At 40.7% G+C, this 26,061-nt stretch overlaps 1 protein-coding gene and 1 long non-coding RNA gene across 2 annotated transcripts in view; one reads left to right on the forward strand and one right to left on the reverse strand.

The window, feature by feature from the left end:
* LOC112432436 (protein NLRC3) overlaps positions 1-26,061 on the reverse strand; it is a 3,307,575-nt gene that overhangs the window by 74,630 nt on the left and 3,206,884 nt on the right. The gene's annotated exons all lie outside the window — the stretch shown is intronic.
* On the forward strand, positions 134-1,327 carry LOC143415736 (uncharacterized). Its single transcript, XR_013096155.1, has 3 exons — positions 134-650; positions 752-833; positions 1,191-1,327. It is a non-coding gene; the product is annotated as an uncharacterized LOC143415736 (long non-coding RNA).

The following is a 26,061-nucleotide window of genomic DNA, read 5'->3' on the forward strand; positions in this document are numbered from 1 at the left end:
GCTGGTAAGATCGTATGTTAAGTGTGTTTTTCTTTAATGAGGAGGTCCTGTCTTTGTGGAAGAAAAGAGACACAGAGGTTGTGGTTTCTGTGCTTCCCTCAACAAACCATGGTACGTCCATAATTATCCGCCACAGTGATTTGCGAACCCTTCGACCACACCTGTGGCTAACAGGCGAGGTATATCAATGATTAATTTAAGCACTCATAACCACAATAATTCGACTGTGTAATGTAATTCAATTAAAAGGACATTATCATGTAATTATTTATCATTAACACAATTTAAATTATATAAATTACATAGCTTTGTGTTTATGAAAATTCTTTACGTAGGTAATTGAAGGGCTTTTTCATTGTCTGGCAAAAAAGGAGCAAAAGGGGATCTACATTATGAACCATTACACAGCGGGCTTGATTTTCTTTGGTGATCGGACACAGCTTTCTCGCCAAAGCTTGCGGAACGTAAGATGACTGTCCAATGTCCATATAATTATGTTCAAATACATTTAGAAAGAATTACTGATTGAATGCTAATAGAATTCCACAAACTGTAAGAAATACATAAATGTTTTCTGACAGGTAAACTTCGATCAGTAGCAGGCCATTGTCACGTTTGTTAACATTAAAAATGTACACTGGAAGTTTCTGGTAAGCAACAAGATTATAACTTTAAAGCCTGTGTATTTTTTTAATGACGATATATTAATATTGTTTTAATAATTTATCTTTGCTACAATTCATCAATGCAGTGAATCACACTGTTTATCTCCTTGATCCTGCCCCAAGTTCATCAGAGGAGGAAGACTCTAAACTCGCTGCACGTAAATTCAGGTACTTAGGCTTCAACACATTTTGTTATATGCAAATAGGCTTTACAAGTTAGTTTACTACAACTGCATTTTTGTAGAAGCTTTTTGTACCTGGCCCCACAATGCGTGTTTCTCTGTTGGCATCCTCTTGGCCAGGTCTCATTTGCAAAATAAATCAGTACGGTTATTATAAAAATTATCAGGTGAACAAATTATTAAGACAATAATTCTGATGGCAAAAGAGCCAAACGAGACAGGCCAAAAAATAAATAAATAAAAAATAAATAAAATTCTCTTTAATTCTGTAAAATATCTTTTTTTTTTAAATTAGGAAATATGACATATACCAAATTGTATTCTGCTTTGTAATAATGTGCAGTGATTACTTAAAAATGGGGAGAACCCGCCACGCAAAAACAGAATGGGTCGACATTAAATGGAAGGGAGGTGTCTTGACCCATCCAGTGCAGAAGGATGGCTTCAGCTGTGGAGTATTAGTGGTGATGGTAAGTGATGATAATATACATTTGTATATAATTTCTTACTTGTTTGCCATGCCATCATGCCATGGTCAGAAGAATATCCACATCCATAACAGTAGCTGTAATAGATATGAATACATCTTAATTCTAAATTTCACAGTATACTGCACAAATTAAGTATATGGTTAATACTTTGGTGCCCTAAGTCATGCAGATTTTGTGACATACTCTTTTTAGGATTTGCAAATATTAAGGCTGCACAGCGATTGCAGATAGTACTTATACTTTAAAGAGAGCAAGTCACCGTAGGGAATTATTTCCTGTGTCATAATGGTGCATTATCAGTAATCTCATTCTCTCACTGAGCACGCTCTGGTGAATGGCTAGCACATCATGATGCAGGTGGTATGTATTGTCCAGCATTGTGGTTAACTTGGAAAACATCCACATCTCTGACAGCACCTTACGAGACTGTAGGGCCACCCTGTGGACTCACTTTATTGAGTCTCTGTGGCACTAGCATAACACAGGTTGCGACTCTCCACAACATTTTTATAGAATGTACTGAGTATTGCCCAACAGATGTTAAAAGAAGTCAGCTGCCCACACATTGGAAGCAGACTATATCTAATAACTAGTAACTAGAGATGTTCCCTACTTCAGTTATTCATCAGCTTAAAAGAATATACATGGCTCTGGCCCTTACTGTAGAGTGGAGTGTTATTTTTAACCCTGTCCATTTTGTTCTCTATGTTTACAAGGTATATCACATAGTTATTCATCCACGATGTCCATTTCAACAACTGAGTGTTAGAAGTTACCTGGTGTTCATAAAGACTTAAATCTATTTATTGCTCTTTGTTTTTCATACTGTTTATGCAAGATTATAAACATCAGAAATTTTATATTGAGCAGAATTGTGTTTTTTTTTTTCACAATTAAAATTTTGAGTATTTCTCGGTAGATGTCACGGGCAGTGATGAAAGTATTTCCAGATTTTCCCGTCGTGAAATTAAAAACATCAAAAGAGAAAATGGCAGAGTAAAGAAAATTGATGGCTGTGGAGATACTACAAGCATCAGGTTGGTTTGGGGGTGAATAAGAGAGAAAATGTGTGTGTGTGTATATGTATTTGAATGTATATGTGTGCGTGTGTGTAGATTGAAATGTATTATTCTGTTAGTAGTATTATTATAGTGCACAATGGCACTTTATGCTGTGGTCTAATCGATAGAAATTTTTAAGTACACAGTTTAACATATGCATGAATTGGCCTTCAATTAAAAATGTCTATCTAATGTGTTTTGATCCTGTATTTTAGTTTTTGACACTAACAGCAACTGTGCCATGTACCATATTATTATTATACCATATTATTTTCCAGTTTCTGCTGTTTTGTATTTGTTCTTAGGGTTTGAGTTGTGTGTTTAGTGTTTCTATTGTCCCTACCTGTGTCTTTCTGTTCTGTTCGTGTCCCCAAGTTGGTATTGTGAAACAGCCTGTGAGTTTCCTGTTTTACTTTGTAGGTTTGTGTCTCGTTATGCCCATTAGTTCCAGCTGTGTCCCCTCCTGTCTGCCTGTGCTCCTCGTCGCATCGTCTGTGTTACACTCACCTCTTCCAGGCTCGCACGCTCACTCCTCTTCAGCCACTCACCCTCACACCGTTACACTCTCATGCCAATCCAGCAACAGGCAATCCACACAGGGTCAGGAAATCTAGGTACAGGAAAGAACAGGTCAGGAACTGTAATGAACAGTACTGAGAATCAACTCAATGATTTAGCACAAACTGAGAAGACTCAACAAATCACCAACCTGTGGCCTAGAGTGTCCTGGTGCCACGTGCACTTATGGACACTCTTATGTTCGAACATGGTGTTCGTTATGGCCAAGCTGTGGTTTGCACAGAAGTTCAATAACAAAACACCACTCGGGTTCAGGTCCTGGGGTCCATTCCTCCCAATCACGCCCCTCCATGTTTCACTGTTGTTGCCCACATGAGCATTTAAGTCTCCCAGTAGGACCCTCCAGTGTCCCAACTAGGGACTCCAAGAAGGCTGGGTACTCTGAACCCCAACCCGGAGGCACAGATAACAAACCCTCTCATCCACTGGGAGGAACCCCAACATACAGGCAGCAAGCTGAAGGGACACCAGGATACCCACCCCAGGCCTCTCACCAGGGGCAACTCCAGACTGAGACAGAGTCCAGCCCCTCTCCAGGAGGCTGGTTCCAGAGCCCAAGCCGTGTGTTGAGGTGAGCCTGACTATATCTAACCGGTTCCTCTCAACCTCACGCACTAACTCAGCCTCCTTCCCCACCAGAGAGGTGACATTCAATGTCCCAATTGCCAGTCTTGGGATTTGGTTCGCTCCTGGGCGGCGCCCACAATGCACCCAACACACATTAGTTGGTATCAAATGAGCACAACTCATCATTAATCCCACTCCATGGTCCTTAGGGTGGCACAGTTGCTTCACTCTCTCCTCTTATTCCATTAGAAAGCATTCTGTATGTCCCTAATATAACTGAGAACTTCAATAAAATCTCTGAATCTAACAATATAAAAATGGCACTGAGTCTGTCTGCATTTGTGTGACATTAATGTTCCACTTTAAGTTGGAGGTTTTGACTCCCACTTTTAACTCCTTCTCTTAATGTGGACGATCATACAGCTGGCTTCTTGAAAGGGGGGTGGGTGGGGGGCACACTACAGCCAAACTACACAACAGGACAAATGAAAAGAACAATCACAACTTCTCCTGTATCAGTGTGTTGCAGTGATTGTTTAGTTTTACTATCACTCAGTGTTTCTCATCAAAGGCAGTGCAACTGTCTGTGACACTGTAGCACTCTGTCAAGATTGTTGCACATTTGTGTCTCCTTTATAAAGTCAAACAGGATTTTGAATTGTCTGACATTTGCACGGGAATCTGGAGGAGGGAGACGGGCCTTCTTCAGTTTCCTAAGAAACTGTAGTAACTCTAACTCTACTCTAAGAGAGAGATCCACTAATGCCTCGCACCAACACAAACTGGGTTCTGGAGTCAAAGAGCTGTTAGTGTTTACAAATCGAGCGCAGCGACAGGATTGTGTGTCAGAGACAGAATCTCAAAGATTTTTGTGGCCCTGATGAAGACCCAATTCTGGACATTCAAACTGTGTTATTAATGTTTTTAACATCTACAGATCATTATCCAGATATTTAATACAAATAAGCATGTCTTATATTTGTGTTTTATAGATTTGAACTCACATCTCCTGCGTTTAGAAAACAGCAGAACTTTTGTAATTGGCCCAAAAAACGAACCATGTCTGTAAGCGCTGTTTTGAGCCTTTTAGCAAATCTTGCCCTAAACAGCCTGTTGCTGTTACAAAACAGAGGAAACATAGTGGAGTCTAATTGTTGCACCGTGGAGCTCAGCTGAACTCAGTTCTGGGAGTTGAAATCAACAGAAAGTGTTTCATTTGACACTGAAACAGTTTCTTTTCCATCCATGAAGGAAGCTTTTGTATTTCACTCAGCAAAATATACAGTCTGGACTGCACAACATTTCAGACTGCATGTGATCTGTGCACAAAAACATCGAGCTTCATGGACACACGCAGGTCCTGCTCCACTTCCTGCTGTTGCCATGGCTTTGCTCTCGTCTTGCATTCAGTCTAATTACAGCTTCTTATTCAAACTCTGCACGTCACTAATTCCTGGTCTCTCCTTGTTGAATACTTTTTATCTTCAGCTGTCCTTGAAATCACTGAAAATCATACAGTTATGTCTATAAGACTTTGGACAGAAACAACTTTCTCTAACTTTGGTTCTGTAAATTACAACAATGAATTTGAAATGATACAACTCAGATGTAGTTTCAGCTTTAATTCAGTGGGTTGCATTAAAATGTGAGGAACTAAAGCATTTTTTAGAATTATCCTATGGAGCCCCGCAGGATGTGCTGTATCAAGCATGCACCGGGACGAAGGAAAGACGGTGGACTTCCTGGTGGAGCTTGCAAGAGAGCTGGCTCACTCTCATGTAGCTGGGAAGAAGGCAAGAAAAGAACAGTTGCTTCGGACACAACCCTCCACACCTAGCCCTGGAAAAAGAGCCATGTGTCAGGTCAAACACAAATGCAAGAACAATCATGCCACTGTGCGATGTGTTCACTGCTACAGATACACATGTGGTAAATGCAGACTACAGATACCATGGCAGTGCCAGGATTGTGAGTGATTGCTGAAAATGTTGAAATGTACTCACTCACTTTTTATTATTATTTGTAAATATGTGTACAAATGGTTGGTTTTTTGTACTGTTTTTATCAATAAATCTCAGCAACAAAGGACATACACCCATGTGTGTTGATTTCTCCCTAAGATGGCAAACTGAAACACAAGTTTCCTTGTGGCTCAGGAAACTAACCACTCCAAGTTGGTGACTTTTGGAGATTTATTTTCCTGGATGATTGAGAATGCATCAAGACGAACACAAAAGGAAGTTCACCGCTTTTAGCAGCTCCCCCCCAGACAAACAAAGAGGCAGTTGGCAGTTAGAAATCAGCAATCATTCACACACCCCCACTCCCCTCCAGAATTCTCAGGTAACAACCTAATTTACATATGAATGACTAGCCAATTTAGCTTCCACTTGGCTGAAGCTAAAGCCTAGCTAAAAGCCTACCAGCCATTTGGCAACTCAGCCCATCACACGTCCACGTCTCTCCTTGTTTCGTCTTTTATTATGAAAGGGTTGTGTTTCCATGTTCAGTGTGTTTCATTTTGCTTCCCCTGTGGTGTCAGGTTCATTTGTGTCAGCTGTGTTTCCACTTCCCTCCTTTCTCTTCTGTGTATTTAAGTCCGCTGTCTTCCTCTGGGCAGTGTTGGTGCGTTTTCCTCCGTTCACGTTATTCCGGGTTTCAGGTTATCTCCTGATTCTGTTTAGGTCCATGTTCATGTTCATGTTTTTTCATCAGAGTTTCTTGCATGCACCTCCTCGGATTCATGTTCATGTTTTTCTTGTCATAGTTGTCATAGTCATACCGAGTTATTCCCAGTATAGGTTTTAGTTTTAGTTTCCGCCCCTGTTTGCTGGGCCTTGTTTTGTGTTCGTGTTTTTCAACCTAATAAATGGTTTGTTTTTTGTTAAGATTCAGTTCCATCTCTCCCTTGTCTGCTTCCGGGTTCATATTGCAATCACATCAGCCACAGTGACAATAAACTTATTTTGATTTTTAACTTTCTTTATTTTTTCAACAATATTATGTATATATAAACATTTTGCATCTTACAATATAAAGCCTGGATCCTGCACATATTGCACTTTGAACTTGAACTGTGTTGTCTGTTTATTGGAGATTGTACTACTTGAATTCATTATCCTGGTGATATAACACATTAATTCTCCATTTGGAATCAATATAGTATATAATACAGTATCTGTCTATCCATCTATATAGCTATTGAATTGAACTGGAGTGAATGGAAGAGAATTAAATAATGGATTTCATGTTCATGTTTATCTATGTTGTAACAGTGACGACTTGAGACATCTGTTTGGCACTATATGAAGAGAATTAAATAAAATTTAAATAAAAATGATATTAACTGTATTTATACATTTTATATTTTTGGATGAGACACTGTCAGTGTGCTGTTATATAACTCAGGTATTTTTAAGGCCTGACTGGTGGCATTGGTGCCCATTGCTTTACTGTGCTGTTGGATGTGTATGTGGGCTATCCCTTGTACCTGACATTTGATTGGGCATCACTGTGTTGCTATGGTATGATCCTGGTAGTTGTTGTTAATAAAACAATAACAAATTCAAATTCAAACATTGCTGCATTCTTCTGTCACTGAGGATTCCAAACCTGCACTCAGTCTCCTCATTACTTTGGTATTGAACAGACAAACTTTGGAGCTCCTGCAAACTTTATTCACAAACTGCAAATATTTTACACAAATCTGCGACTGACAACAAGCACAGAGACTTCAAACAATCACTGAAGTAAGGACTGAAAGATTTACTTTTAAACAATAATGATTAAGACCTTTTTCGTAAGGTTGTTTTCCCTTGATTGCCAGCTGTTACTGTTTTTATCTTCATATCTTTCATATTTGTCCACCTGAACAATGCTTTAATGATACAGTTTGAGAAGTTTGATATGAATTTATCCAACTGACTTGAAACTGAAACTGACAACTGTCCTGTAATCTTACACAGAGAAACCAAATCCTGCGTCTTTGCCTTGACAGACGCCTAAAATGGCTCGAGCTGTGGTAAGTTACCCTTCACTGTGTCTGTTTCTAAACATTAAATCGTGTGAATTTTTAAAGAAAAATCCAACAACAACAATAATAATATGTAACAGAGCAAAACGTCAGATGACTTAAATGTTCCTCTGCAACACAAAGTCAAAGTCTGCCTCCTCCACAGGCAAAGGAGAAGCTCCCACGCTCATCCAGTGCAGACCGTTGTGCTCTGGACAATGAAGTTCCCGCTTTCATGTTCCGACCTATCAGCGCACCTGCATGTGAGCTCCTAAGTCCACCACCTGCTGATGCCAGCTTTCAGTCGAAGGACACAGACAAGATCATGCATCCAGATTTGAAAAACGATCGTTCATCCCTGGATGATGACGTGATCTTTTTCATGTGTCCTACTGATGTTCCTCTGCCTCCGAGACCTCCACCCACTGCAGAGGTAGGTCTCTGCAGAAAGCGCAGATATTCTACTGCTTTTTCTGTTAATGATGAAGAGGAACATTTGATGCCCAAACGCATGAGGCTGATGAGTTGGGATGTCTCTAAGTCTCCAGCTGCTGAGAAGGAGTATGTTTGCTTTATGTGTCCTGAAGACAAGAGGTCTGAGTTACCTCTCAGCTCCCTCCAAGGCCATCCACCATCACAGGTCAATAATAATGACACTGACCAGTGTACCATTCTGCTGCCTCCTGAAATCCCAGTGCCTCCACCCACTGCAGAGGTAGGTCTCTGCAGAAAGCGCAGATATTCTACTGCTTTTTCTGTGGAGGATGAAGAGGAACATTTGATGCCCAAACGCATGAGGCTGATGAGTTCTGATGTACCAGTTTCTTCAAATCCTCCACCTGCTGATGCCAGCTTCCATGCAAAGGACACAGACAAGATCATGCATCCAGATTTGAAAAACGATTGTTCATCCCTGGATGATGACGTGACGTTTTTCATGTGTCCTACTGATGTTCCTCTGCCTCCGAGACCTCCACCCACTGCAGAGTTAGGTCTCTGCAGAAAGCGCAGGTATTCTACTGCTTTTTCTGTTAATGATGAAGAGGAACATTTGATGCCCAAACGCATGAGGCTGATGAGTTGGGATGTCTCTAAGTCTCCAGCTGCTGAGAAGGAGTATGTTTGATTTACGTGTCCTGAAGACAAGAGGTCTGAGTTACCTCTCAGCTCCCTCCAAGGCCATCCACCATCACAGGTCAATAATAATGACACTGACCAGTGTACCATTCTGCTGCCTCCTGAAATCCCAGTACCTCCAAGTCCTGCCCCTGTTGGAGTTCTAGAAACTGTTGATTTTCCTTTTGTTGATAATTAAATACATGTTTGTGGTAATAAATACATTTTTGAGCAAATACATGTTGAGATGATTCGGTTGCTTATGATGGTTATAATTATCCAAACAGTATTATTCCTAATAAGATCTTTACTTTTTCTACTTATTTTCTCCATGACCTATTTTGATGTCTATTTTGAAGATCCACTCATATCATGACAGTATGCTTATTCTCAGTAGAGTGTATAGCCACATGTGAACAAATAATAAATTAAAGTCACTCATTAACAACTTACCACATACGCCGGAGCTGAATTCAAGATGTAAGCAGACGTTTCACAGATATCTTGGTTGTCTTTCCATTTCCTACACTAACAGTATCCTGAGAATTGGCTTATAGAGCTGATATGAAGGTGAAATTTCATGACTTAATCGAAGCATCATCAGCTTAAATGCAAATGAATCCACTGTACTTGAGGTAACCTAACACTGACCATGAACGCCACAGTCACTGTGCGCCAGTCCAACACAGTGCTTTACTGTGAACTCACCACAGTACTGCAAACTAAAGTGTTTATCTTCCAGTCCAATCCAATCCATCTTTATTGAGAAAGCACTTTAAAAAACCCAGGACAAAACCAAAGTGCTGTACAGTAAATGAGTTAAGAACAATAGAATAAAACATAACAGTAAAAAAATAAAACACATAATACATAAAAAATGTAAACAGCCCTATATTTCAAAACAAGATAAAACAGCAAAAATAAACTAAAAAACTCAAACTAAAAACCAACATCTTACAAGGTGTCAAAGGTCAGGGTGAAGAGATGAGTTTTCAGGAGTGATTTAAGAACAGGCAGAGAAGAAGCCTGTCTAATCTCTAAAGGCAGATCGTGTCACAGTTTCAGAGATGCTGCAGCAAAAGCACGATGTCCTCTAAGTTTACGCTCAGTCCTGGGAACATTCAGGAACAGCTGATCAGCTGACCTGAGACAGCGGGTGGGTTTATAAGACTGTGGCAGCTCAGAGAGTTAAGATGCAGCTAGGTCATGGAGAGCTTTAAGAGACATTAATACCAAAAAGCTGCTAACATGATGTTGTATTTTATTTACATGTCTGTTTTAGCTCTTTAACATTTGCATCTGTCTAACTGGCTAACCATGCAAGACTATTGTAAGCATTGCTCTGTAATAGTGCGACATTTTGGACCCCAGGAGGTCCTTCTGTATCTGCACGATGTTTGACCTGCAGTCTTTATAGCCGCCTATGTATATTCTTTTAAACCTTTTTATTGTTTTTAAATGATAGTTACGGACCAAATGTTAAACTATATAGTTGAATATATAGTTAAAGTGTTTCTCTAGATACAGAGAAAGGTTTTACATCAAAAGGTCATCTGTCTGCATATAAAACAGAAGCTTTCATGCAGATGCACTTCCTGTTTAGAGACTTTGAGGTTTAGGTAGTGACGGGGGTGATTTACTGAGCGTGTAAGTTTTCCTCCTGTCAACACACTCTACAATGCCGCCCACATGCCACTCCTGTCCAGTCTTGAAAGCAAAACATGTATGTATAGTATAAAATGGTGAAATGCTGATTTCCATGTTTCAATTGAATCAGTTGATTGTAATCAATTGATTGCAGAGACTTTTGTCAAGACCCTATAGAATCAGAAGTCCCGTGAACATGCACTAATAAAAGCTGCAGTTGTAATAGGGGATAAAGTAGTGTGCACAATGTGTGTTTGCATAAGATGTCAGTAATGCATTCACATTAAAATCACAGGGTTTCTTTCTTTTTCTTATTTTTCTTACATATCATGTAAAAAAAACCACTCCTGCAGCATTTTTTCTCTGCCACAGATTTAGGAGAGGAAGAGTCCAGCATTTCAACACCTGTGCAAATGTTCGCTTATTTGATAGGTGCATCAGTAGTAATTATTTAAATTAGAGTTTTCAGCAGTGTTGTTGTATTTACAGCAAAGTGCCTGCAAAGTGTAAAAACTAATTAACTGATGATACTAGACCCTTAAAAGAGATAAACACCACTAGTCAAGTCATAATGGCTACTTACAAATACATAAGCACTCAACACAACCCACACAGTGATCTAATGCACAAAAACAAAGGAGACTTAAACTGGCTGAATCAATTACTGTAAAGAAAACATGGAGGAAGGCTTCCTGTGGTGTCTGGCTGCAGTATGGGTCATAAACCTGCCTCCTGCATTACAGCAGACAGGTCAGGGGTCAAATGAAAAGCAAAATGTTTACCTCAGATTAGGGATGCACCGATACCACTTTTTTGGAAACCAGTACGAGTACGAGTACTTGCATTTCAGTACTCGCCGATACCGAGTACTTAATAAAAACACGATTTAAATTTACAGGTAACAGCTTTAGTGCTATAATTTAACAACAAACAAACAAGGGACTGGTTTGGAATTAAGAACATTTATTTAAAATAAAAGCATGTTGTATGCAACATATTACAGAATAAATAATTATAAAAAAAATTTAAACAGTGACAGTGCAACTCAAGTATTTTTCAGTTTATTTTAAACTCTGCCGCTTTGGACAACACAAGGGGCATTAATAAACATCTTTGCCATTTAGTGCACAATATGTGAATAAACTAACAACATCCACTGACATAGAACTGTGGCAGTCAGTGCAACTGAGGTAGGTATTAACATCAAGTCTAAGATGACTCACTAAATGGAGAGAAACAGTGAGTGGCAGGGTTTTTTAAGAAAAGTAGCTTTTCTGCATCATCAGCAGTCAGACTGTTTCTGTTTTCATCTATAATGTGTGACACTGAGCTAAAAAGCCTTTCACTGTCCACACTGCTACATGGGGCTGAGAGCTATTTACGGGCTATTTTAGCCAAAGTGGGGAACCTGATTTTGTTGACACCCCAGTACTTCAGAGGACTGTCTTCACGAGGGCTTGGGGCCTCTCCGAGGTATGTGTCGAGCTCAATGGCAGCACCTGCTGCCAGCGGCAGCCTGGGCCTTGAGGAACAGTTTAGCAGGAGGTTCTGCAGCTTCTGCCCGACTCCCCTCTGCCTCACCTCTAGAAGCTCCTGCTTCAGGTGCAGCTTGGCCTCTGGAGCAGTGTTGGAGAAGAAGCGATCTTTATACCTGCACAAAATTCATAAATGTATTAATATGTGGAAAAATAGGACTGATGTCATGTAATACGTGCTCTTCCAGCGTGTCTGTATGTCCTGCTGCAGTCTCTTTATTGGCTGGTTGAGCTGTCCCTGAATGTCCTCGAGGCGGGAGTAGGCTAAGTCGGAATGTTTAAAATGCCCAACTATTTTCCGTCCCACTGCTTTAGCATCAGCTATGCTCCTCTGTGCTAATAAGCGTGGGTAAATAAGCGTGGGCAAACTCTTTGTACTCGTTGTCGTGTTGGGATTTTAGGTGCTTGATTAAATTACTTGTGTTAAATGCGCTACCTTTTGAGCCTCCTCTGGACAATTTCGATGAGCACAATTTGCAGTCCGCCTTTGTTTTCGTGTCTTCGTTCACTTTGAAATAGTTCCACACGGCTGACTTGTCTCGCCTCGCCTTCTCCCAGCTCTGAGATGCAGCCGGGGCCTGTGGGGCAGGCACTCGGCGCCTGTGATTAACCCCTTACATGCCGCTCAAACATAGACAGGTCTCAGACCGTGGTATCGGTCCTCGGTATCAGGGAACTTTTCACGAGTAATTTAGAAAATGTGGTATCGAGGCCGATACCAGATACCGGTATCGGTGCAACCCTACCTCAGATTAAATATTTCCCAAAGTAAATTGGACTGAACTGGCCAGTTAAATACACGAGGGGATACGAATAGAAAAAAAATTATCTAAAAACAAAGAATGAAAACCAACTATTAATTTAATACTTAAGTCTGTGAAGGTTCTCAGTCATCCAGGTCATCGTAGTCTAAGGAGCTTGGAAAGAAAAGCGTCTGGACTTCTTGAGTTGCTTGAAGACGTTTCACCTCTCATCCGAGAAGCTTCTTCAGTTCTAAGGGTCAATGGTGGGGAGTCCCAGACTTAAAACCAGTGGGAGTTTCGCCCCAAAGAGGGACAAAGGACCCCCTGATGATCCTCTACCTAATCACACGAGCCAAGATGTGAAAGCGGATGTGGGTCCTAATCAGCCAGGGTTTCGGGTGAGCTCATTGTGAAACCTGGCCCCACCTTATCATGTGATTTCCTGAGGTCAGATGGCCCAGGATGTAAATGGTCTGAGATCCCTTCCCAGACGCCTTAACGCCCAATGAAAAAAACACATCATTTTCTCTCCAGTTACCCTCAGCAGTCCAACAGACCTCCAGCACCAGTAAAACATTAACCAGAAATTGTTTATGGGACATGTGTTGTTATTTATGTTTGTGGAAATGTGCATTAAAATTAAAATAAAGATGCTGGTGTCTGACGTTACTGACTTCCCAATTGTGTGGCTTCTGGGGTGGCCTTCACAATTCAATTTTCAATTCAATTTTATTTGCACAGCGACAAATCACAACAATATAAAGTCGCCTCAAGGCGCTTTATATTGTAAGGCAGACCCTACAATAATACATACAGAGAAAAAGCCCAACAATCATATGACTCCCTATGAGTGAGCAGTCTGGAGACAGTGGGAAGGAAAATCCCCCTATTAACAGGAAGAAACCTCCAGCAGAACCAGACTCAGGGAGGGGCGGGGCCATCTGCTGCGACTGGTTGGGATGAGAGAAGGAAGACAGGATAAAGACACGCTGTGGAAGAGAGACAGAGGTTAATAACAGGTATGATTCAATGCAGAGAGCTGCATTAACACACAGTGAGTAGGAAAGGTGACTGAAGAAGAAATACGCATTGCATCATGGGAATCCCTCAGCCACATACACCTGTTGCACTACACAACAAATGCAAGCATGTCAGTTTTATTCATTTTATGCTCATCTTCGTACAAATTTTAAAGGTAATGCAGTCAAAACTTTGCAAGTATCTGAGTGATTGGATGAAGCGGTTTGATGACGTAACACGTATTAGATTATAATATTATTTTATGCCATGTTAGACCCCTAATTAAAGATGGTGAATTATTATGTAGTTTTAGTTGGCATTATTCTCCTGAATTAGAAGAAGCTGATAACTATTGCATTAGTTAAACTGATTTGCATTACATTAAACTGCTGACTTGTTGTGAATGAATGATATTGTTTTATGATGCATTATACTGCTGAGTTATAAGAAATACTGTTCGCAGAAAGTTATTGTCTTATTTGTCTGATTAGAAGAGAACAGAATATACTGGAGTTTTCTGCCCCATCTCAGCAGGAGCAGATAGACGGGGAGCCAAGGTCGTAGCTTAGGCGCTGTGTGAGAGAAAGCATGTGAATGTTTAGGCTTTTTATGATAAGGTGGAGGCACCAGAGGCTATAAGAGTTTGAGCAATGCTCCACCATTTTGAGATCTGAGGCTGTCTGCATCAGTGTCCATCTCCCACGCGTGTGTTCATTAAAATCATCGTTTGACTCAACCCGACCGGACCAGTGTTGTTATTGTGGTTTTTTCTCTTGTCTCCATCCCCAATATTTTGAACCATAACATTTTGGGGGCTCGTCCTGTGGTATTGGGGTGGAATTTAAAAGTTTGGACGGTCCGAGGTTGTCGAACGGACAGGCACGAGCCAGTGGTCTTATGTGAGTGGGCATAAGCCGGCTTATCTAAAGGTAAGGCACTACCTGTTGAATTATTTCCAAAGTGTGCCAAATTGGATATGACTAAATTAAAGTCTACTCACTGAAATTACTGGTAGAGGGTCTGTTTTGATTTTGATGAGGATCCGTGTGTGTTATGCAGTTAAAGTCGGCTAAGAGTCTTTAATGAAGTTGAAAAAGGAATTGAAAGAAATGCTGGGTTCGAGTCCCAAGGAATTGAGTTAGAGTCTCAAGTAGTTTGATAGGGAATTGGTCATTTTGTTGGTTAGAGTCCAAATTGGTTATAGAGTGGACCTGAGTGGTCAGTTTGTGGGTTCGAGTCCCCATTGACCTCTAGGTGGCACTTGCCTTAGTCATACTCTTGTTTTAAGGCGTTGACTGGTGTTTGAAATTGTTATAAATTATTATAGAACGGCGGTTAGAGTCCGCTAAGAAGCGCATAGCCCGGAGGTTACGCTCCCTCCTGGCCGTGGACGCGCGGTCTTGACCTGTCGGCGAACAGGGTTAGTTCAGTTTGGCTTATCTGTGGGGTACAGGGCATCCTGAAATAAGCTAGGAGTTAGAGTCTCCTCACCGTTTGGAACGGTGTGATGTGCTTTTTTTAATACTGTTAAATTGAGTTAGGGACCTTAGGGATTAGGCCAGATAAAGTTAGAGTCTGATACTGGTTAATTGATTACAAAAAAGTTGGACTTTCTTCGGTTGGACCCGTTATGGTTAAATTTGTCGAAATTGTGTAGGTGCTCTTTAGAAATTAGGTCAGAAACTGTTCCAGAAGTAACAGATACTGTTTGATTGATTACAAAAAAGTTGGACTTTCTTCGGTTGGACCCGTTAACTTAAATTTGTCGAAATTGTTAGGCGCCGAATCTGTCAGGCCTGTCAGTGGTTGTAAATATAAGACGTCTTTGTAATATAAAATAAAAGAGTTTTGCCTGAGCTTTGTGTGACCCTGTGTGTGACGACAGCGCACTGCAGCGCTGCGAGCTATTTTTAGACTGTGTGTGAACATGCAAATGAGCTGTGGAGCGCACAAATAATGATACATGCCTGTAATTAAAACGCTGATTTTGCTGATTATAATACTACAGATAAGGTTTTGAATGACTACGCTGAATGTTTGATGTTCGGCTGGGTTTTTATATAGAAGAGACAAATCGAGCATGATTAAGACCGGCACGTCAGCCGGCAGAGTAAGATTGTGAGGAAAATGATATTAAATAAATCTCTCAGTGTGTTGATACAGGTGGCTACGGGCCTGGACCAACTGCCCCCACAAGCACAGCGGCCGAAGCAAATTATAGTAATGGAAACCACACTCAGCAAGAATCAGCAGCTGTGGAAAAGACAGCAGCTAGCAGAGAATTAAAGGAGAAATTAAGAGAAGCTTTAACACATAAAATTGGGGCCAACAGACTTGTGGAGGTTGGGAAGGCTTCCGGAGCATCACAACAAAAGGTGAAACAAAAACACACACAAGCAGAGTAATGTGAGAGAGAGGCACATGTTAGAGAAATGCCTTGTTTGAGGAAAAAACGTTAAATTAGCCCACCTACAAACGCACATACACGCAATGAAGAAACAGCTTACACTCATGAACACGTGAAGATTTTCCAGCAAGTTTAAAGCAGTGAAACTTAACATACACCCGCCGTTAAATAATAAAGTTTATCCACTACTAACAAATAAACCCTCTGGGTTGCAGGACAACAACTTAACTTCAAAAAAAAAAAAAAGGCACTGGTCTGACCAACCAGTGATAACACGACAAATTTAGTGGTTAGAAAAGTCAAATTGTGACATGTTTTCTGCTGATTGATTAATACAAGTGATTACCAGATGAAAGAAAATTCCAATTTTTGTGCTTTTAAACATGATCTTAAGAATTTTAACATGTACCTGTGATGTCCTGTCAGCTTGGTGGGTCATGAGTGGATTATATGGTGAGAAAAAACAAAAAAAGGGGGAGAGAAGGCTGACACAGGGCCTGGTCCCGTTGTTTCTCCCCTCTCTGAATAACGCAGCCAAAATAACATAATTTTCCTGTTCATCTGTTTTTGTTTTGTTTTTGTTTTGTTTTTTCTCTTTATGCTTGATTACAGGCTGCTTTGTCGGCCCTGAAAGCCGAAGCTGACCCTGGACTCCTGCTCTCCCCCCTACCATCTTTGCTCTCTCCTCTACCATCTTTGATGTGACCCTGACCAAATGCTAAAGCAGCTGGACCCACAACAACAACTTGAAAATGTCAACAGTGCTGCAGGAAAATGATCTCATGCAGCGGAGACGGAGAGCGTTAAATCCAAGGCCCGTTTCACTACACGGGGAGATTTCCGTCAGCGTCTCTTCTTTCTGAGAAGACTGAGAAAGGCCCGGCTCCCACCACCGATTCTGACCACCTTCTATAGAGGAACTATCGAGAGCATCCTGAGCAGCTGTATCACTGTCTGGTTCGGGAACAGCACCATGCCGGACAGACAAGCTCTACAGAGGGTTGTGCAATCAGCTGAGCGCACCATCCGCTCCGAGCACCCTGACCTGCACTCAATCTACAGCAGGCGGTGCTGGACCAAGACCAGGAAGATCGTGAAGGACCTCAGCCATCCCAACAACAGACTGTTCTCTCTGTTGCTGTGTACGTGACAAATAAACATCTGGATTTGGAAAACGAGGCATTCGCAAAGCCAACAGCATTGTGCCTGATCGGACACACCCCTCTCACACACTCTTCACACTCTTGCCATATGGAAAAAGACAGCGTCAGCTGACAGAGCTGTGATGAGACGCCCATTAAGCCCAGATGAAAAGTGAGGCCGAGCAAAACAATGCTGACCTTAACCACTCTGCATTAAAACTGTGCAGGACAGTGACGGACCAACAATGATCGTCGGGCAGCAAAAAGGGCGTGCCAGAGACAGGAGGAGTAACTGAGGTCAGGAGGCACCTCAGAATGGACAAAACACCAGGAGAAAATAAGCTGAAGGCACAGGTGTCGGGGCTTGGCCAGGAGCTGACCTCTGAGAAGAGCCGAACAGCAGAGCCGCAAAAGGCCGTGGAGCAAAGCAAGGAAAACATCGATGGACTTCAATCTGAAGTGGACGGAAAAGATTCTGAGGTTTCTGCCCTCAGTAAGAGCTCAAGGCATCAGAGCAGAAACTGACCATGGCTCAGGAGGAGCTGGCTGATAATCGAACCCATCAGGCTTGGAGTCCCAGACACAGGACTTGGAATCAGGCCGGAGCTTGCTGGAGCAGGAGGTCGCCAAACCTGACGAAGAAGCTCCAACAGCAGGAGCAAGCCCTGAAGGAGCTACAGAAGAAAAAGGGTCAAGTTAAGGAGGAGTGGAACAGGGAGAAGTTGCAGGACACTGGAGAAAAGCACTGCCTCAATTGGGGCCAGAACCAGTATGGACAGAACTTTGAGCAGCAGCACCAACAGATGCAAACAGACTGAAAAGGAGGAGGGCAGGACCCCAGGGCACGCTTCAGGCCGTGGTTTACCCAGAACACCAGAACAGGAAAGTGATGAACACAAACACCCACACAAACACACACATCTACATGCACTGACTCAGAATGAAGAGAAACACACATATGAACATATGCACTCGTTGATTGAGTGAGAAATGACACACACACGTGCAAAAAAAAAAAATCGAAATGCTGATTCAACTCACTGAGGAGTGATCCACACACACACATTTACAAGCTTGTGCAATAAAGAGTGATACACACACGCTGTTGCAATGAAGAATGCTTTACTAACAAATGCTGCACACAAACATCCAAATATGGAGTCGGTTACAACAACAAGAAGCCATTGATTGTTTATTGGTTAAATGCATTTCATGCCACACAGAGGGCATCTGTGTAGATTTAGGGGACAAGGTCTAAAGTAGTTTGGTTGTGAAAACAATGTCTGTGCGTGATGTCTGTTTATGGCTCAAGGCCTCCACTGAATTGTTTACTGTGCTTCACACAGCCTGATAAGGAGCAGTGGTACAGAGTGAAAATGATGAATTAACGGTGTGAGTTTTATTTCGGAGAGAATATGAAAAGGTTGTGTTGATTTGACTCAGTTGTTTAAGTTTCTGCCAAAGCAAAACATTTGTGTGCAACCAGTGTCCACTATTGAATTAAGTCAATCCAACATGTTTTTGTCAGTGCAAAAAGGAGTTACGGTACCTGTATGCCTACACAATATAGTGTGTGAAGTTTTGGTTGATTTTTGGGTTTTGTTTGACACTAGGTTGATACTATCAGTGAGGTTTGGATTGTTCTCTTTCTCTAACATAGAGAAAGAGGGTTTGATCTTTGGACATGTTTGTAATGGGCCCCAGTATTTGTTATTATATGAGTGTTTTATTGGTTACGTTTGTTTTTGCTTTTGTTACAGTGCACTGAGATAAGAACATCAGAGAGGTGTGATCCACCGGTGGTGATATTTTGGTATCTTGTGAGTTCCTGATTTAACAAATCAGCTCTTTAATCCAGGCCTGAGAGATTGAACTTTAAAGCGCTATAAAATATTCTTACTGAAAACAGTCGCAAAGTATTTTTCTCCATGATTATAATGGGCTTGGGAGAAATTCACTTATATGGGACATTGATCACATGAGAAGTCCTGAGCCTAAAAGGATTGCAGCGAGTCGATCCAGTCCAAAAAAGAAAAACAAACAAACAAGGAACTGTTTCCTTTAAAATGATGACGTCATCTTGCTGGTGATGGAGGCTTGAATAGGTTGCGCGTGAGACTCCATTATCAGCAATATCTGGTATGAATGTGTGTGGATGTATGCATGTGACTGGACTGTGACGGACTGACGACTAAAAGTTTTAACTGACTTGATATTGAGACAAAAACGGTACCGACTTTAGGATTATTGAATGTCCACAGACAATTCACCCAGCCTGTAAAAGAAGGGTGGATGTTTTGTTTTTGCAAGAACAGAAGGATGACAGAGACTAAAGAGCTGTAGCTTCACAGGAGTGTGAACTGCAGGCTGAACCCTTTGGTTGCTAATTTTGAGTTACTGATGTTTGCATTAAGAAAATTGTGTTTTAGTAGCTGTGTTTCGATTAATGTATCATATTATATGGTGGGGAATGTTAAATGCTAAAGTGAAGAAAAGGTTTGATTCCACTCATGACTGAACATGTTATTATTAACCATAGTGGGTCACTGTAAAGAGTCAATTAATTTTTATAGAGGTAAAAAAAAAAACAACAAAAAAAAAAAACCTCCACCGAGGTCTATGAATAACAGGGGAATGATAGACAGCCACACTCAAAATGGAGATATGTAATGATAAACACTGGTCCCCGTCTTTTGGGCGCTTTCTTGAAGTAGTCAACAATTTAAAAGTAAGATAAAATAACAGGGGCATGTGCTGAGGGGTGGTGCTGCACAAGAACAAGAGTAAAATAAAGAGAATATTGTTTTCAGTTTTGAGAAGTGCAAATTAAAATGTACCATTACACTAAGAGGATCAATATGAAGCTTGATATTTGTTAATTTTGAATGAAGTACATGATTGGTGACTGTTCTGTCCTGAGCTTTTGTTTTTACAGCACCCGCTTGATCACACCAACAGTTTCTCGCCACCGAAGAGGGGTACTTGCAAAAAATAGAGAATGGGGAGGAATATCATCAAAACTGGAAAAGGTAATCCCCAAAGGGGGTGATAACACCATAACTTTCACTTATGGTCAAATTCTCAAAATTTGACCCCGAACTTGAAAAATTCTTCAAACATTTAGAGACAGAGTGGAGGTTTAGATCAACACATGTCACAAACCACATAAGGCTGGAGCATTTGAATCAAAAAGGTGAATTGATACGCAGCAAAATGTTGATCATATTGATTATGTTTATTCCAGGGTGCAGAGAAGATTATTATTATTAAAGACAACAAATGAAATAACGAAAACTAGAAGTGGAAAAATTTGCGTTAACGGTAATAAAATCAAAACAAAAAGGAAAACTAACTAAAACTGTACTGAATGTTCACAAAACTAACTAAAATTAACTAGATTTATAGCAAAATGTGTTTAGTTGCATTGATGTGTGCGTGCCCTGCAATAGTAAAGTCAAGGCAGTACGTTAGTCGAGTCGTCTGTGTTGCTGCTCCGTCCACGCGCAGAATCATGTCAGGAAAAGTCGGGAGAAAGCGCCAGAGTCCAATTTAGGATTACTTTGAATATGACTGTTTTTTAGATATAGCAAGAGTCTTGTAGTGGAGAGAGACACAATGTCCTCCTGAGACCCAGGGAAAGAAAAAAGGGAAAAGTATTTTCATTTTTTTCTTTTTCTTTTTTCTTTTTAAGATAAATCAAGTGCTGGGACGGTAAAATAAACACATTACAAAAACAAAATTGTTTTTAACTAATTTTATTTAAATTTTACAACATGTGCACTACAGTGCACAAGGGGAGTTCATTGATCACGAATGTGAAACTAACAACATTCAAGAGCTATTTAAGAAGATTACATGTTCCACTGAAATTTTTGTAAGCAGGATATTAAAACTTATTTATATAACAATATCATAAAAATGTAGATCAGGGATCAACTTAGAAGTCACTGACACTTCACTAGCTGTAAGCCATTGGTTCAGGAACAAGTGATTGCACTGGGCTTTCTATTTCACAAAAGTCAATTCATTTATGATATCTGAGGAAGTACTGTGATTTTTATTTTTATTTGGAGACACAAAGGAACATTTGGCACTTCCCACATCTCACATATGTTTTACTGTTGCACCCATTCTACAACTGAAATGCCTTGGACTGTTAACCATTTCAGGCAAGTGGAGTGAACCATATTTTGTCATGTTCTCCGTGAAACTAAATGAGCCTAATTCTTAAAGACCCCTCAAATCATTTACTAGATGTTTATTCTTTGAAAATTAATAAAAATCTGAGTTTAACAAAACATTTTAAATATAAATATCAAGCTTACCTTTCTTTCTTCCATAAAATGTGCTTGTGGGCACGTCAGCCATTTTGAAAAGGTGGGAAAAACAATTGGCAAGGCCACACCCCCACACATGTGATATAATTTTAAAGGTACTGTTGTCCTCGCTAAGAAACATCAGGACTTAGAGGAGTGGCAAGTAGAGTATGAGAGCTACAAGCAAAAACTAAATGTGTACTACAGTGCGCAAAAATGAATTACTGGGCCATCAGGGGGTTATGAGGGACATTTATGACACGAAAAATCCCACAAACCTTAAAGTGCACTTGAAAAGCTCACACAAGAAGGTTAACCTAGCTTACCTTGAAGAGCTCCCCCACTCAACCCGCATCCCCCGAAAACAGCTAACCCCAGATAAGGCAGCGTGATGTATCCCGAGATAACAGGACTGGGACATCTAAATAAATGTGTGAAACAATCGCCTTCAAAAAGGTTATCAATTCACTTCAACCAAAATTAGGAACACTCGGTGCGGCAAGAGTTAATAGTTATTAGTCTCAACACCCAAGGATAACCAGAAGAGCATGATTGATATGATGGAACTGAGATTTTGTTACACTTAATTTTTGCAAAACACAACTAAAACTAAACTGAAACTAAGGATTTTCAGGAAAATAAAAACTAGACTAAACTAGCAAAGAATTGGTAAAAACTGATTCCAACTGGTAAAAAAAAATTGAAAATCTGGAGGCAAAACTAGAAAAAACATAGAAACTAATGAAAATTGCAAAATAGTTAAAACCCTGGGGCGGAGATTGGCAGATCTGACCAGGAAATGTTATAAGATGGATTGTCAGGACAGTCAGCGTTAAAGCCACTTTCAGTCCATACTAGGATGGCATTGGACATCTTCGGGGCGGAAGAGAGTTGGTGTGACCAAGGTGTGGTTTGGCTTGTTGTATGTATATTTGAGATCATATGGCTCTGGATGGACCAGTTACCAGGGCATGGAAGGAGGACAGACTCATTGACTGAGGAGAAGGAATCTCCTGGGATTGGAGATCCTCTGGGTGAGTGGTTGATTAAAAGCATGCATAAAATAGAAGTTATCTGTTGTTATTGATTGGTAATAGATTGATAATTGGCCACATTTACAGCTGTATTGACTTGTTGTGGACGTAGTCGACTTCAGGTTTAAGCACTCTAATTAACAGGTTGAAAATAGTGACATTAAAGGAAGAATATGCAGCACCACCCTGTCAGACGCCAGTGATGGTGGAGCTCACTGATGAATCAGGTGAGCTGGATTCATGGCTGATTCAAAACTAAGATCCCCCTGCTGTGGTCAGGAAGGGGAGAACAGGGGGAAATAACATTTAAAAGAGGCATTTATAAACGTTTATGGGTCAAGCGAAACGGGATAAAAGGGGGTGTTTTACTGTTATTTTAATATCAGCATTATTATTGTATGAGAATCATGCAACAAGTATTGCATCGATGATCATATATTGAAGCTTTTGACCTTATACTAACATCTGTGTTCCTGTGATGGTTATAACCTCTGATGAATCTTCTATTTACAGGTGTTAGGATAATGATATAATTTTTATTGCAGGTGTAACCACTGGCGTGCACAGATAGAGACAAGGTGGTGCTGAAGCACTTGCCCTTTTGCCCTCAGTCCAAAAAAGTGCCCTTTTGAAAGACGGGATTTTTTTTTTTTTTAAAGCTGCGCGATTTAAAAAGGTGTGAAAATAATGGCTTGATTTGTGCCCCTTCTTCAAAGACACCCGAACCCTGTCGCTTTTTCACTGTCACCGTGTCACGTGAACACGCTTGCAGTTCATTTGTTGTGAGGCGTGTAGCAGCGGCATGACACAGGACTACTTGGAGTAGGCATAGTAGGCTAACTATAGCGACTGGGAGCCACGGCGGACAACACGGCAGCTCTTTCCCTTCCCAACCAGTCGGGTAACCCATGAATCGAGTGAAATTATTCTGTTTGCCCTCTAAGACCAACCTGCAATTGTTTTGTTGTGAAGTAGCCTGTCAGAAACTGCACATGACAAACTTTGCCAGCTTACCCCTCCATCCATCCATATGGATAAACAAAAAAACGACACATTTAAAATGTAACCTAAACCATTTAGGCAACCCCACTCTCCATCAATTCCGACCTTTTTGCATACACTATTGAAAATATCACGTTATGCTATAGGCTAAGGCTACATGCCGTTAGGCAGAGGGCTCTTTTGAGCCCATTTTTCGTTACAAATTTTAGGATGATCTCACGGAAATCTGTGAATAAATACAAAGTTTTCAAACTGAAGTCAGTGACGGGAAGACATCACACTTTTTAGAGATGGAACTGCAGAAAAACCTAAAACCTTGACATGATTATGAATAATAGAATTATGGACGTTTCTCCGTTTTTGTGGATTAGCCTTTCCATAACTAACGTCAACTACTGTCCTACTTTGGTAAGATTGAAATTAATGTCTTTGACTGTCTTTAGTAGGTGTCTCCTGTGAGAAAGTTAGAACACCGTCCAACTGTCTAAAGATGCAGTCTTTAGCCTAACTGGTTGTTACTGACTCAGCGATGCTCGCAGACATTTACGCACTGTGTTGTGACCTGATTGTGACAGAACAGTGACGTTGTTATTGGTAGTTTGAAGGGTACGGTGTTGGGGGTGGTGCATGTTAAAAGTTTTGAGAAGCACTGGTTAGACATGTTAATTTTTTTTGGTGTAACATATTGGCAACATTAACACATTAATTTGCTAAAGGAAAAATAGGCAGTTCCCAATTGCCTGTGAAAACGACCATTCTGCCCTGTTCTTGTAATGACCACAGTCAGTCTTATTCGTTCTCATACATTTTGGTCTATTTATTTACTAATTTCAGCAAGCATAATGCCTAGGAAAGAGAGGCTGAGAAAGGAGAAAATAAAAGTCAAATTGCATTTAACCTGTGCGATTTTTTTATTATACAAAGAAAAGGTTTTCCACATATGCAAAAAGTGCCCTTTTTTCCCCCTGGAGCACTTGCCCCCCAAAATGTCTGTGCACGCCACTGGGTGTAACCATGATCATTTTCATACATATTGCAACTTGTTGCTCATTGTAGAGTTGTGCTCAAGTTAATAAGGGTTAAAAGCTACAGTCAGCGCGAATGTCTGACCGATCTATTGAGGGAAAAGGCTTCGAGCACAGAAGGCCGCACGCGCTTACAAAACACTGATATCATGTTATTTTTTGTGATCTTTTCTTCAATTATGTCTTTAAGTTTAGTTTAAATAGTGGCAGTTAATTAAACGACATTTATTAAAATATTAAATACCTGAGTCAGAACATTACACGCAGATCACCATAACGATCTGGGAAACCTTGTAGCTGCCTAACTTTTTCTTTTAATGTTCTAGCTCCGTTGATTTGACACATGGGGATGTGTCAAAAAAAAAAAAAGGGGGGGGAAGTTGAGCTTTAACATCAAACAAGGATTATTTGAACATTTTATAACTTCATTTGTGTCTTTAATACCTTAGGAATGGTAAAACTTAAGCTAATAGCGGCCCGAGAAGTTTCCGGTCTTTTGTAGAGAATCAGTAAGAAGCATAAATCATTATTTCCATGTGTAAGCATCAATCATTGAAATGAACTGAATAGCGTTTAGAAGATTTGTTAATTTCTTTGTCTTTTGTTAAAAAGAGTGGTTTCAATAATGTTCAGACACACCTTGCAAATGTGCTTATAACGAGTTGGCACTTGGTCTTTTGAAGGTCATAAGCTTCGTTCGGCGTGATGGTCCGGACTGATATATTGCAGGTATTGACTTTGAGTGCAGAGGGCTAAATGCAAACACGCTTACACACACATAGGATATGATTAGAATAAGTCCCTGGAACATTCTGAATGTTTTTAAACCAATTCTGAATCACTAGAAGGTCAGTAGATAACAACATTAAATTATTAGGGTTAGGAAGAGGGGTGTTTTGGTTTTCTGTCTCTTACAGAGAAAGGAACAGACACCAGACGAGGTCACAGATATACGAGGATCCTCCGCAGCAGAGACAGACACAGTGACTGCCAAGACACCAACTGGGTCCAAGGGTCATGGCGTTTGGGCTCCAGCTAGTCACCACAAAAGGATGGATCCCATAAACACAGCAATAACCATGAAGGGGTTGGCGGAAATCCGGGAACACCAGACCAACGAAGTTCGAGAGGCTCTTGGGCAAAAAGGGGGACACCTTCCTGTTCCTTTTTCTGGAGGATACACAGATCGTTGTTTGAAATCGGGGCAGAATAATCCCCTGATCTGTGCCACGACTGAAGGGTTGTCTAACCCCTGAGGTTGAAGAATGAAGAGCAGAGGATCACCCAACTGGACGACACTGGTAGCTGCAGCAATAACATAAAAGGCTAAAAGCTCCTTGGACAGAGGTTCTAGTCTGAGTACGTCTGGAGGGTATAAGGTAGCACCAAATAAAGCTGTGGGAGACCTGGGGAGTGTCATCTGTACCTGCTATTGTTGGAATAATAGTTTGTCTTGCATCTGAACTGCGCAAACATAGAGGTCATCCCACATATGGTTCGCCCCTCAGGGGGACAAA

This window comes from Maylandia zebra, unplaced genomic scaffold (assembly GCF_041146795.1).
Source record: "Maylandia zebra isolate NMK-2024a unplaced genomic scaffold, Mzebra_GT3a scaffold03, whole genome shotgun sequence".
Lineage (NCBI taxonomy): Eukaryota > Metazoa > Chordata > Actinopteri > Cichliformes > Cichlidae > Maylandia > Maylandia zebra.